This window comes from Mustela putorius, unplaced genomic scaffold, assembly GCF_011764305.1.
Source record: "Mustela putorius furo isolate JIRA1106 unplaced genomic scaffold, ASM1176430v1.1 tig00000031_pilon_pilon_pilon, whole genome shotgun sequence".
Lineage (NCBI taxonomy): Eukaryota > Metazoa > Chordata > Mammalia > Carnivora > Mustelidae > Mustela > Mustela putorius.
This window is the reverse complement of record NW_025421260.1, coordinates 4,916,586-4,930,450: the sequence shown is the minus strand read 5'-3', so window position 1 is coordinate 4,930,450 and position 13,865 is coordinate 4,916,586.

Genomic DNA, 13,865 nt, shown 5'->3' with positions numbered 1-13,865 from the left:
TGGTTATATACCCCAAAGATACAGATGTAGTGAAAAGAAGGGCCATTTGTACCCCAATGTTTATAGCAGCAATGGCCACGGTCGCCAAACTGTGGAAAGAACCAAGATGCCCTTCAACGGACAAATGGATAAGGAAGATGTGGTCCATATACACTATGGAGTATTATGCCTCCATCAGAAAGGACGAATACCCAAATTTTGTAGCAACATGGATGGGACTGGAAGAGATTATGCTGAGTGAAATAAGTCAAGCAGAGAGAGTCAATTATCATATGGTTTCACTTATTTGTGGAGCATAACAAATAGCATGTATGTAGATTTTTCAAGTGGTGACAGGTACATAGGTAACCAATGTATAGAGCTCGTTTGGTGAATCTTCATCCTTGTTATGTTTTATAGACAACCCCACAGGGATACCAACAGCTGTGTAGAACCTTGCTTCCATGTGCACATCTGGAGTTCCCATCTCCTTCATGGCAAATTTCTAGATGTCTCTGAATGCCCGTGGGGCATGCTTCTTGAAACCCACCATGGATTCACTTGTGAATGTTGATTGTTTATTCTTTGGTCACTACCTCAATGGCACAATGTCTCTCCTTGCCACCCTTCATTGCGGGAGCCAATTGGTTGGGCCCTGGTTTGAAATGAAAGCAGTTATAATAGTTCTACTTAATAATGCATTTGGGTCTTTATAACATGTGTCTTCTTTTCCAAATTCTAAATATTTGTAGTCCTTAATTTTTGTCATTAAAGTCCATTATTTCTCCATTTAAATGGATTCAAACTTCAGTGCTTTTAGCTGAAGTTCTACTTTCAGCTCTTGATTGACACTTAAAATCTTTTTCTTGTTTTCAAGCAAGTTAACAGATATCTGTTATTTGAACTTTCAAACTGCTGACATCATCTCTCTGTCACATTTTCTTTCTCCAAGAACATTGTAGTTAATGTAGATACTACTCTACTCTTGTCTAGTGTTGAGCATTTTTTTCCCCCAAAATATGTTATTCTCTATTGGTTTGCACATTTAATTCATACTTTGTTAGTGGGTATTTTACCTTCTTTATCCATCATTTTATCTCTTATTTTTTAAATTATTTTTGTTTTTAATATGCATACTTTTCTCTGTGTGTAAAATTTAGATGGAGTTGCTTAAGGACAGTGAAACTAGCTTCTCCCAAAACCTCCAGGGAGGCAGAATTGATCTGCATCTTCTTGGTTAAGTTACTTTGAGAGCACAAAAGACCTCACATGAAATGTAAGTCTTACAAGATGAATCTTGCCCTCCTCAAAATCTGCAGCTTAGCTCTGTTGGTCATCTTTGATAAGTAACTATGGACAAGTCTCAACATAACCTGAGCAGTGAAATTGATTTCTTTTATAGGAGACACTGCTTATTAAAAAAAGAAAAAAAGAAAAAAACACAGGTCCTAGCAGTTTTTGGTATTTTTTCTTAAGCTTATAAATAATTATAGTCAGAATTCCCTTAGCAGGTAAATGTGGAAAAGGTAAGGAGGCACAGGAAACTATGCATAATAAAATGAATTTACCATGTCAGGCAAAATCCAGAAGGATATTGAATTGACTTCCTTCATTAAAATAATAAGAAATACACTACTGAATGTAGTGATTTCAGCACTCCCTGTCCTCTATGAGCCAGAGATGATAGGAAAAGATAATTAATGAGGCTTTTATTTTTTTCTGTTTTTTTTTTGTTGTTGTTGTTGGTTTGTTTACTCAGTGTTTAATTCTGTCTTGTGTTTTTTCTTCCTTTGTGAGGAAAGTTCTTTGTTCTAGAAAAACATTTTTACTCATAAGGCACAAATGAATTAATGATAGTCTATTCTGCAAGAATCACTGTTAATTTTGACTAGCAGGAAATGCATTTAACAATGGGATAGCTAACCCTTTATTTTATTTTATTTTTTTAAATTAATTTTTTATTTTTTATAAACATATATTTTTATCCCCAAGGGTACAGGTCTGTGAATCACCAGGTTTACACACTTCACAGCACTCACCAAAGCACATACCCCAATGTCCATAATCCCACCCCCTTATCCCAAACCCTTTATTTTTAAGGAACAGTTGTATCATTTGTTCAATTTTAATTCCAGCAGTTAATATATAGTGTCATATTAGTTTCAGGTGTACACTATAGTGACTCAGAAATTCCATACATCACCAGGTACTCATTATGACAAATGTACTCCTTAATCCCTATCACCTATTCCCTACTCCTCTAGGAACCATCAGTTGTTCTCAGTGGTGGAGAGTGTGTTTCTTGGCTTGTCTCTCCCTCTCTCTTTCTCTTTTTTTCCCTTAGCTTATTTGTCTTATTTATTAAATACCACACATGAGTGCTATCATATAGTATTTGTCTTTCTATGGCTGATTTATTTCACTTAGCATTATACTCTCTAGCTCCATCCATGTCATTGCAAATGCCAAAATTTCATTCTTTTTTATGGCTGAATAATATTCCTCTCTACGTGTGTGTGTGTGTGTGTGTGTGTGTGTGTGTGTGTGATATCTTCTTTAGCAATTCATCAATCAGAGTTGCTTACCTTAATTGGGCTTTAATTTTGCTGTGGTAAATAATGCTACAGTAAACATAGGGGAACACATATCCCTTTGAATTAGTGTTTTTGTAGCTTGGAGGTAACTATGCACAGTACGGTTACTGGATTATAGCGTAGTTCTAGTTTTAACTTTTTGAGGAACCCGCATACTGTTTTCCACAGTGACTACGCCAGTTTGCATTCCCACCAACTCTGCAAGAGGATTCCTTTTTCTCTACATCCTCCCCAACACTTTTTTCTTGTGTATTTGATTTAGCCATTCTGAAAGATGTGAAATGATATCTCATTATAGTTTTGGTTTGCATTTCCCCAATGATCAGTGATGTTAAGCATCTTTTCATGTTCTCTTGGCCATCGGGATATCTTCTTTGGAGAAATGTCTTTTAATTTCTTCTGCCCATTTTAAAATTGAGTTATTGGTTTTTTTGGTTGTTGGGTTTTATCAGTTCTTCATGTATTTTGGATACTAACCCTTTACCAGATAATTCATCTGTGAATGCCTTTTAGGTTTGCTGATTGTTTCCTTCACTGTGCAGAAGCCCTTTATTTTGGTAGTCCTAATAGTTTATTTTTGCTTTTGTTTCCCTTGCCTCAGAAAGCCTCTCTAGAAAAATGTTGCTACAGCCAATGTCAGAGACCTTATTGCCTATATTCTCCTCTAGGATTTTTATAGTTTCAGGTTTCACATGAAGGTCTTTAATCCATTTTGAGTTTATTTTTGTGTATGGTACAAGAAAGTGGTCCAGTTTTGTTCTTTTGCATGTAGCTGACTAGTTTTCTCAACACCATTTGTTGAAAAGACTTTTTCACATCGGGTATTCTTTTCTACTTTGTCAAAGATGAGTTGGCAACATAATTATGGGTTCATTTCTGGGTTTTCTATTCTACCCCATTGATCTATGTGTCTTTTCTTTTTTGTATGTGCCAGTACCATACTGGTTTGATTCCCAGTTTTGTCATATAACTTGAAGTCTAGAACTGTGATACCCCCAGCTTTCATTTTCTTTTTCAAAATTGCTTTGGCAATATGGGATCTTTTGTGGTTCCATATAAATTTTAGGATTTTTGTTTTAGTTCTGTGAAAACTGCTGTTGATATTTTGATAGGGATTACATTAAATTTTTGTATCGCTTTGGGTAGTATAACTATTTTGACAATGAATGTTTTTCCAACCAGGAACATGGAATGTCTTTTCTATTTCTTTGTGTCATCTTTAATTCTTTCATCAGTGTTTTATAGTTTTTAGAGTATAGGTCTTTCACCTTTTTGGTTAGGTTTATCCCTAGGGATCTTACTACTTTTCCTTGCAATTACAAATGGGATCGTTTTCTTAGTTTCTGCTGCTCCATTATTAGTGTATAGAAATGCTACAGATTTCTGCACATTGATTTAGTATCCTATGACTTCACTGAATTTGTGTATCAGTTTAAGTAGTTTTCTGGTGTGGAGTTGTAGGGTTTTCTATATAGAGTGTCATGTCGCCTACAAATAATTAAAGTTTTACTTCTTCCTTACTAATTTGGATACATTTTATGTTTTTTGTTGTCTAATTGCTGTGGCTAAGACGTCCAGCACTATGTGGAATGCAAGAGTTGACAGGCAACATCCTTATCTTGTTCTTGACCTTCGGGGGAAAGCTCTCAGTTTTCTTCCACTGAGTATGATATTCATGGCTTTTATTATGTTGAGGTAAATTCCCTCTAAGCCTACTTTGTTGAGGGCTTTTATCACAAATGGATGTTATACTTTGTAAAATGTTTTTTTCTGTGTTATTGAGATGTTCATATGGTTATTATGTTTTCTCTAATTGACCTGATACATCACATTGATTGATTTATAAATATTGAAACATCCTCACATACTTGGCATAAATGCCACTTGCTTGTGAGAAATGATTTTTAAAATATATTGTTGGATTCTGTTTGCTGATATTTTGTTGAGGATTTTTGCATCTAATTTCTTCAGTGATATTGGCCTGTAGTTCTCTTTTTTTGTGGTGCCTTTACCTGGTTTTATTATCAGGGTCATACTGTTCTCATAGAATGAACTTGGAATTTTTGCTTCTTCTTGTATTATGTGGAATAGTTTGAAAAAAAATAGGTCTTAACTCTTCTTTAAAGATTTGATAGAATTTGCCTGTGAAACCATCTGGTCCTGGACTTTTGTTCATTAGGTGTTTACTGATTACTGATTAATTCTTCTTGCTGATAATCAGTTTGTTCCTGTTTTCTATTTTTTGCTTCTTCAGTTTTGGTAATTTGTACGTTTGTACGAATTTCTCCATTTCTCTCTAGGTTGTCCAGTGTGTTAGCATATAGTTTTTCATAATATTCTGTTATAATTGTTTGCATTTCTGTGGTGTTTGTTATTTCTCCCCTTTCATTTGTGATTTTATTTATTTGAGTCCTTTCTCTCTTGTTTTTTTTGATGGGCCTGGTTAGAGGTTTATGAATTTTGTGAATCTTTATAAAGAACCAGCTCCTTGTTTCATTTATATTTTCTACCATTTTATTTTGTTTTTGTTTTGCTTGCTTTTTTGGTGTTTAAGTTTTTATATCACTTATTTCTGCTCTAGTCTTTATTATGTCCTTCTTCCTACTGGTTTTCGGTTTTGTTTGTTCTTTTTCTAGCTCCTTTAGGTGTAAGGTTATGTTGTTTTGAAGCTTTTTCTATCTTGCTATAAACTTCTCTCTTAGAACCTTGTTTGCTGTATCCCAAAGATTTTGGACCATGGTGCCTTCGTTTTCATTCGTCTCCATCATGTTTTTTTTTTTTTTAATTTCCTCTCTTATTTCTTTATTGACTTATTAATTGTTTAGTACCATGTCATTTAATCTCCATGTATTTGTGTTCTTTCCATATTTTTTAATTTCTAATTTCATGGACTTATGGTCAGAAGAGATTCATGGTATTACTTCAGTCTTTTGAATTTGTTAAGACTTGTTTTGTGGCCTAATATGTGATCTCTTCTGAGGAATGTTCCATATGCACTTAAAAAGAATGTGCATTCTGGTGTTTTAGAGTGGAATGTTCTGAATACATCTGTTAAGTCCATCTGGTCCAGTTTGTCATTCAAAGCCATTGTTTAGATGATCTGTCCATTAGTGTAAGTGGGGGAGTTAAGGTACCCTACTATTATTGTATTGTTAACAATTAGTTCCTTTATATTTGTTATTAATTGTTTTATATATGTGAGTGCTCCATATTGGGTACAAAATATTTACAATTTTAATATCTTCATGTTGGATTGTCCCCTTTATTATGATATAATGATTAAGATCTCTTGTTACAGTCTTCTTTTAAAGTCTAGCTAGTCCTGTGAATATCTTTATGATCATTACTAATTTTTTAAACATTTTAAAAGATTTTTTAAATTTATCTGAGAGAGTGAGAGAGTGCAGGAGAGCAGGGTGAGGGCCAGAGGGAGAATCAGACTCCTCATTGAGCCAGGAGCCCAGCCCACTGCGGGTCTGCATCCTGGAACTCCGGCATCATGACCAGAGCCTAAGGCAGGCCAACTGAACTACCCAGGCTCTCCTCTGATCATTACTTTAAATTTTCTATCAGATGTGTTACTTATATCTGTTTCACTTAGATATATGGCCATAGCCTTGTCCTATCCTTTCATTTAGGACAGATTCCTCTGTCTTCACATTGTCTCTAAGTCTCTGTGTCTACTTCTCTGTGTTAAGAAAGTCGGCTATGTCTCCTATTCTTGAAGGTAATGGTCTTGTGAAGCTCCCTCCCTACTGTAGAGGCCATGATCCTTTTCTCTCTCAAACTGCAATTTCCTCACTTCCCACCTTTCTCCATGTGGCTTCTTCTCTACCTTTAGTTGTGGAGTTTGTTCTGCCAGTCTTCAGGTTAATTTCTGGGGCTTTTTAGGATGATTGGATTGTTTCCTAGCCGTATTTGTGGGATGAGGCAAGCCTACAGTCCTCCTACCCACCATTTTCCTTTACTGACTAGTGAAGATTTTAGATGTCCAGTGGTTTTCTGGACTTTCATCTAAAGGTAACAAACTTATTACACATTACACTTTCTATCCTAAAGAAATAGGCATGGTATTGGTGAGCTGTTGGATTTATGAGGCAGCATTTACCTCATATATCAATGGTGCTCTGATCTTACACTCATGATTGATTCATAATCATCAAAATTATCAGTGCCACAATATTACATGTCGTCCAAGCTGTTGGTCATGTGGAGTATTGAAATGACCTCTTTAATGCATCATCTTGTGTTAATACTCTATGTGGGTAGGGAAGTATCTTCTAGAACATAGTATCTGTGTTGCATAATTGGCCATTAAATGATGCTGTGTTTTCGGTTTGTGGGTACCAGAAATAAGGGAAAGAAATTGGACCCTGCCACCCACGTATACAGTGATTCACTTGGGGAATTTGTTTCCCTTATCCTTAGAAGTTAAACCACATCATGACTAGAAGCCCCTTTTGGAGGGAGCACACAATAGGGGTTCCACTAAATTTAAAGCTATGTCCCTCATCTGACCATTCGGTACTACTAGTGTTATCAGAGAAGCAAAGTAAGGGATTGCTTCTCTTTACTTCTAATACCCTATGTCTAGGGTATTAGACCCACTCGTAAGGAAGTACTAAATACTGCTATGTAATGGGAATAGGCAAAAAAATATCTGGAACTTGAGGGATTCACTGGGACATCTTATGCAAAAACTATGCTCTGGAAAAGGATAGGATTCATATGCCATGTGAATGAAATTTGTGTCACTTCTCTGGCCAGGTGCTACAGACAATTGAAAGTGTTGTATGAGGGTGAAGAGAATCTAAAATGGGTGGGAACGCAAGGAAGATGATGAATAAGGAGGTATAGTAACTTGTCCCCTGATTCTTCGATCTTAAGGATTTTTTAAAAGATTATAGAAGGGGGTGGTATTATGGACACTGGGGAGGGTATGTGCTTTGGTGAGTGCTGTGAAGTGTGTAAACCTGGTGATTCACAGACCTGTACCACTGGGGATAAAAATACATGTTTATAAAAAATAAAAAATTATATTAAAAAAAAAGATTATAGTCATTTTTTATCCACAAGTGTTATCAAGAGAGTGGATTCAGGGCAGATTATGAGCAGATGTGGGTTTCAGACTCCAACTAACTCTGTTCATACCCTGCCCATGTGCAGTCTTGAAGATGTTTCCAGTGTGTTAGTTCTCCCCTTGCATCTCCTAGGAGTTTCCTCAGCCATAGTAAGGTGCAGAATGGAAACTTGCAGGACTTAATCCCTGTGGGGTATCTTTCAACCAATGAACAATGAACTTTGTTTGAAAGTTTTTTTTTTTTTAATAATTCCCTAGCTTCCTTTATTTATGTATTTATTTTTTAAGATAATTCTAAAGAATGCTCCATATGGTGTTGTGGAAGGTTTGAGAAAGATTAAGTCCCTGTAGTCTCAGTGTAATATGTCCATTAATGCAATTTTTATTGGCTTTTCACCCTTCTGTGTCTCACTTTTGTCATTCCTTCAATTGTATTTCCTGAGGTCATATCCCAAATAAACTACCTGCCCCCATGACTTTGTTTCAGGGTCTGATGGAATCCTAAGATAAGATTATATACACACACATCACAAAACCCTGGATTGCTTAAAAAATTGTGTATTGTCATATTTCACACACTGCTTTTGTTTCTGTTCATCTGAAGGTCAACTTTTATTCTCAATGCCATCAGATATTTTAAGTTACAGAAATATTAAGTAAGTGAAAGCTTGGACCAAAACAAACTAATTCAACCATTTATCCATCTAATATGAAATATATAACAACAGATTTTCTGTCTCAAGGTTAAAACTGAAAACAAAAGATACCTCTGTGAGAAAAGCATAGTGTTTCTTGTAAAGACTTCAGCCTTGCTAAATTACCTAACAAGGAGAAAAGATACAATTAGACAATGGGAAAGCATGCTATTTTTTATTCCTGTCTAGTTTAGGCTCATTATCAGAATAAAATGAATATTAAATAGGTTGCCTTAGGCCTTAAGCTTGCAAAAAACAAGTTAAATTGTGAACTGTATTACTGATATATGTATGTATGTATGCACGTATGTATGTATGTATTTTGGATTAAATTGCCTTGCTCTACAACCTGAACCATCCTTCACTATTGCACACCTAATTTCTGTAAAAATACTATTCGTTATTCAAAGCATTACACATTTTACCATGACTCAAAGTATCATGTATATCTTAAATTACCTTATAAGCTCTTCTAAATTTAAATAAACCATAGAAAATCCTACTTCACCACATAACTAAATAAAGGCTTAAATGGAACTGAATTTGATCTGAAAGAGAAATAGAGGGGGATTATGCTTCTATTTTTATTCTTATTTAATATATATAAGGCTTAAATTTTAAGCAAAAATTACACTTAACTTTAATACCCATTAAATATATATATTAATATGTGAAATGCAAGTTACATTGCCATTTTGTTTTAAAATTATTTTCTACAAAAATTTTGTCATTGCAATTTGCAGGTCCTTGTACAGAGGTGAAATATTTATCATGCACCCTTTTATGTCTTAGTTTTCTGAACTACACAGTGGATACACTATTATTGTACCAGCACATGGGCTAATATTGTAGAAACCCTTATGACAATATCTGGAAATGCATATGCATTTTATTATGCATTAAATATATATTTTAATCCTTAAATTATATTTATATGAATCAAAGAAATAAGTAGTAACCCAGTAATGCACTTTTCAAGAAGGGTAAAATTCTTAGAGTAGCACTGACCAAACCCATCCAGATTTAATTTTGAAGGCTAAATAAAAATTTTGAGAATAAACTCTAATCTATGTGGAATATAAGTGATTACTTATTTCCCATAAAATTCACTTTGTTGGGAAAATCTAAACACACCTCCAGTAGTAACAGCATATTGCAGCCCCCACCCCACTACCACCACCATCATGGGGGCAGTTCCTGAACAACTGGATATATAAAAAATAGGAGAGGTATTAAAATAGCACCTCTATGACTAAAAAGACCTTATTAAACAGTAGGGTTTTATATTGGTTGGCCAAGTGGTTTTATTAATACTGAAGCTCAGAAGTAGTCAGCTGAGTCAGTTATTTAGTTTTAAATAACTAAACAGATCCCTAGCTCAGACTGTGCTTCTTACCTGTTGGGTGTGGTGGCACCCAGCTGTTCCTGCTTAAGTGGTAGAGGATCTGCATGATTTCTTATGACACAGCAAGCATGGACATCAGCATATTTATCTGGATTGTCCTGGGATAACCCTCTGTCCTATGCAGTTATATGGTGTGCCCAAATGAATTGTGACATAAACGCTGGGTTTGTGTAGCAGCTGCAAAATACTGAGTTTTTGTATACAAGCAGAAAGCAATTCTGCTCTTGGACCTGATGATGTTCCCTTATCTCTCTGAGTAACTCACTGTATAAACAACTCTGAGAAATGGCCCCAATGAAAGAGTGGTCAGGGCCTTGATTGGAACATCCAAGAAAATGCAGAGTCCCACAGGAGTCCCAAAGAAGTCCCTGCCTCCCAACTAGGCAATACCTATCCAAGTACTCCATGTGATGCCTCTGTATTATGATGGGTTTGAACTTTGGGTGATGCAAAAATAATTCCCAGCTCTCTAGGACTGCTAAGAATTGTTTGGTCTATTGATTTCCCTGGGCTCTTTCCTTGAACTTGGGCAGTTCATCTCAAAAAGTACATGGGTTAGTACCCAGCCCAAAACTTGAGCTTGCTCTCCAAATTTTTTAAATTCTCTCTCTCTTATGGCCTCCTATCTGGTATTCTGCCTTATACATGTATCTGCCTAGGCCTCCCTGAATTCTGCTTTCTTCCTCCTCAACCTTGAAATTCTGCCCAGTTTCCTTTGGTTCCCACCTTGTAACACCATGTCCTGTAAACTGTCTTCAGGCAGTGAACTGGGGTAATTGTAGGCTCATTTTGCCTCCTCAGAGAGCATGATTTTTGCCACTTGATGACTGGTATCTGACAAGTATGATTTGATCTGTGCTATGATATATCATCTCTTTGAGATTTTTCTTCCCCTTTTCCCCCTTTCGTTTCCTTCCTTTCCCTCTTCTTTCTTCCCTTCTCTTTTCTTTCTTTCTCCCTTTTTTCTTGTCTTTTCTTATTTTTCTTTTCTTTCCTTTTTTATTCTTTTCTTTTCTTTCTTTCTTTTGTTTGTTCATTCTTTCTTTCTCTCTTTCTTTCCACAGAACGATGTTAAAAGCTGTTCATTTTAATCCAGAAGTGGAAATTTCTGTTTTCTTGTTTAAATCAGCGATAAAGATTATTGATGAGCAATATTGCTATGTTAAATCTATATTTTATTCTCCATAAATCAGAAATAATTAGACGCTATTTCCATCATTTCTAATGTTTGAATCTGATACTTTAGGAAGAGTATTTTAAATTTTGCCTTACTACAAGTTGTCTAGTATGTCTGTACCCTGGCTGTTACGACTTAATAACAAAGATGATCCTTTCATAGGGGCACCTGTGTGGTTCAGTCGGTTAAGTGTCGAACTGTAGATTTCAGCTCAGGTCATGATCTTGGGGTCCTGGGATCAAGCCTGGGTTGCACAGGCTCCAAGCTCAGCAAGCCTCCATGCTTAGCAGGGAGTCTTGCTCTCTCACTCTCTCTCAAATAAATGAATGAATCTTTCAAAAAGAAATTATCCTTTCATTATACAGTCTCAGAAAACTGACCTTCAATTGTGTCTGTATGTGTATATATGAATCAAGCTCTGTATTTTCTTTTTCTTCACCCTGTTATTTATTCTTACTGTATCCACTCAGAAATTAGATTCTTTAGCATGTCACTGAAACTGATTAACTAATATCTTATTTGTGGAATTTAAATATACTTTGAAATGTGAGAATAAGCTATGTTTTTCAAATGATTTTCTTGAATAACTGAAAACTATGTTTGAGCTTGTTTAGGCTGGGAGTTTTCTCAATGGCATATTAAAAAGAAAAATCTACCAAAGAATGTTGCCCATCAGTGCAAAAGTGTCTTAATAATGGATACTAATAAAACAGACTGCATACATATAAAATGAAGAAATATGCTAAAAGACATTTGATAAAACTGAAAACATATTTCTCATAAAAGCTTGTTGTCTAGTACAAACAGAAGAATGCATTGTTAACAAGATACCTTAAATCATCAGCTCATATTCTATTCCAAAATGAAACTATTAGACCCTTTAATTAAAATTTGGAATATGACAGACATACTTTCTAGTGTCATTATTAAAGAAATGAGTAAAATGTTTCAAAATTATTACTATTGCAAATTATTTGAATGTCTCCTTAGACTGCCAAAAATATACAAAACACTCAAAAGTATTATATCAGGTATTGTGATGTGTTTGACACAAATGTGCCCCAAATTTTCCATTAAGGAAGCAACTATTAGTTAGAAAATATACTTGAAATATTTAAAAGTTAAGTGATGAGATTTGTTGTATTAATACCAAATGTAATTTTTTGACATTGTGTAATAAAAATGAAAGTATTTGAAAGATCTTCATTATTAAGTGAACCAATATAAATTCATTCAAAGTGCAAGATAGACCAATGGACTTAATGAGATGGTACAAAAAGTTCATTGGTTTGTGTTTAGGCTTGTGTTAGTTAGAATTAACCCTTAAGAAACTACTATTTGTGAATTAGTGATGTAGTGTCAGAGAATGTCTACAACCTAAAAAATACACTCTTTTCCCCCTCTTTTCCACATGTATATCTGAGTTAGGCTAGAAATTTTATATAGGTAAAACAAAGCAACATATCACAATAGATTGAGTACAAAAGCAGATATGCAAATTTGGGAGTTTTTCATTGATTCAGATATTAAGGACAATGCTATTCTCATTAATTTATTTTTTTTAAAGTTATGATCTATGTAAGTATATTATTTGTATTCATTTGTGCTTTTGTTATTTCAAATGAATTTTTTTTAGCTTTTTAAATTTCTTATATAGTTACTGATAATAGCTTTGGCTCTTCAATGATTTTTTTTAATCTTTAATTTTTTATTTTTTATTTTTTAAAAACATATAATATATTTTTATCCCCAGGGGTACAGGTCTGTGAATCGCCAGGTTTACACACTTCACAGCACTCACCAAAGCACATACCCTCCCCAATGTCCATAACCCCACCCCCCTTCTCCCAACCCCTCTCCCCCCAGCAACCCTCAGTTGTTTTGTGAGATTAAGAGTCACTTATGGTTTGTCTCCCTCCCAATCCCATCTTGTTTCATTGATTCTTCTCCTACCCACTTAAGCCCCCATGTTGCATCACCACTTCCTCATATCAGGGAGATCATATGACAGTTGTCTTTCTCTGCTTGACTTATTTTGCTAAGCATGATACGCTCTAGTTCCATCCACGTTGTCATAGATGGCAAGATTTCATTTCTTTTGATGGCTGCATAGTATTCCATTGTGTATATATACCACTTCTTTTTTATCCATTCATCTGTTGATGGACATCTAGGTTCTTTCCATAGTTTGGCTATTGTGGACATTGCTGCTATAAACATTTGGGTGCACGTGCCCCTTCGGATCACTACGTTTGTATCTTTAGGGTAAATACCCAGTAGTGCAATTGCTGGGTCATTGGGCAGTTCTATTTTCAACATTTTGAAGAACCTCCTTGCTGTTTTCCACAGTGGTTGCACCAGCTTACATTCCCACCAACAGTGTAGGAGGGTTCCCCTTTCTCAGCATCCTCGCCAGCATCTGTCATTTCCTGACTTGTTGATTTTACCCGTTCTGACTGGTGTGAGGTGATATCTCATTGTGGTTTTGATTTGTATTTCCCTGATGCCGAGTGATATGGAGCACTTTTTCATGTGTCTGTTGGCCATCTGGATGTCTTCTTTGCAGAAATGTCTGTTCATGTCCTCTGCCCATTTCTTGATTGGATTATTTGTTCTTTGGGTGTTGAGTTTGCTAAGTTCTCTATAGATTTTGGACACAGTCCTTTATCTGATATGTCGTTTGCAAATATCTTCTCCCATTCTGTCAGTTGTCTTTTGGTTTTGTTAACTGTTTCCTTTGCTGTGCAAAAGCTTTTGATCTTGATGAAATCCCAATAGTTCATTTTTGCCCTTGCTTCCCTTGCCTTTGGCGATGTTCCTAGGAAGATGATGCTGCAGCTGAGGTTGAAGAGGTTGCTGCCTTTGTTCTCCTCAAGGATTTTGATGGATTCCTTTCTCACATTGAGGTCCTTCATCCATTTTGATTCTATTTTTG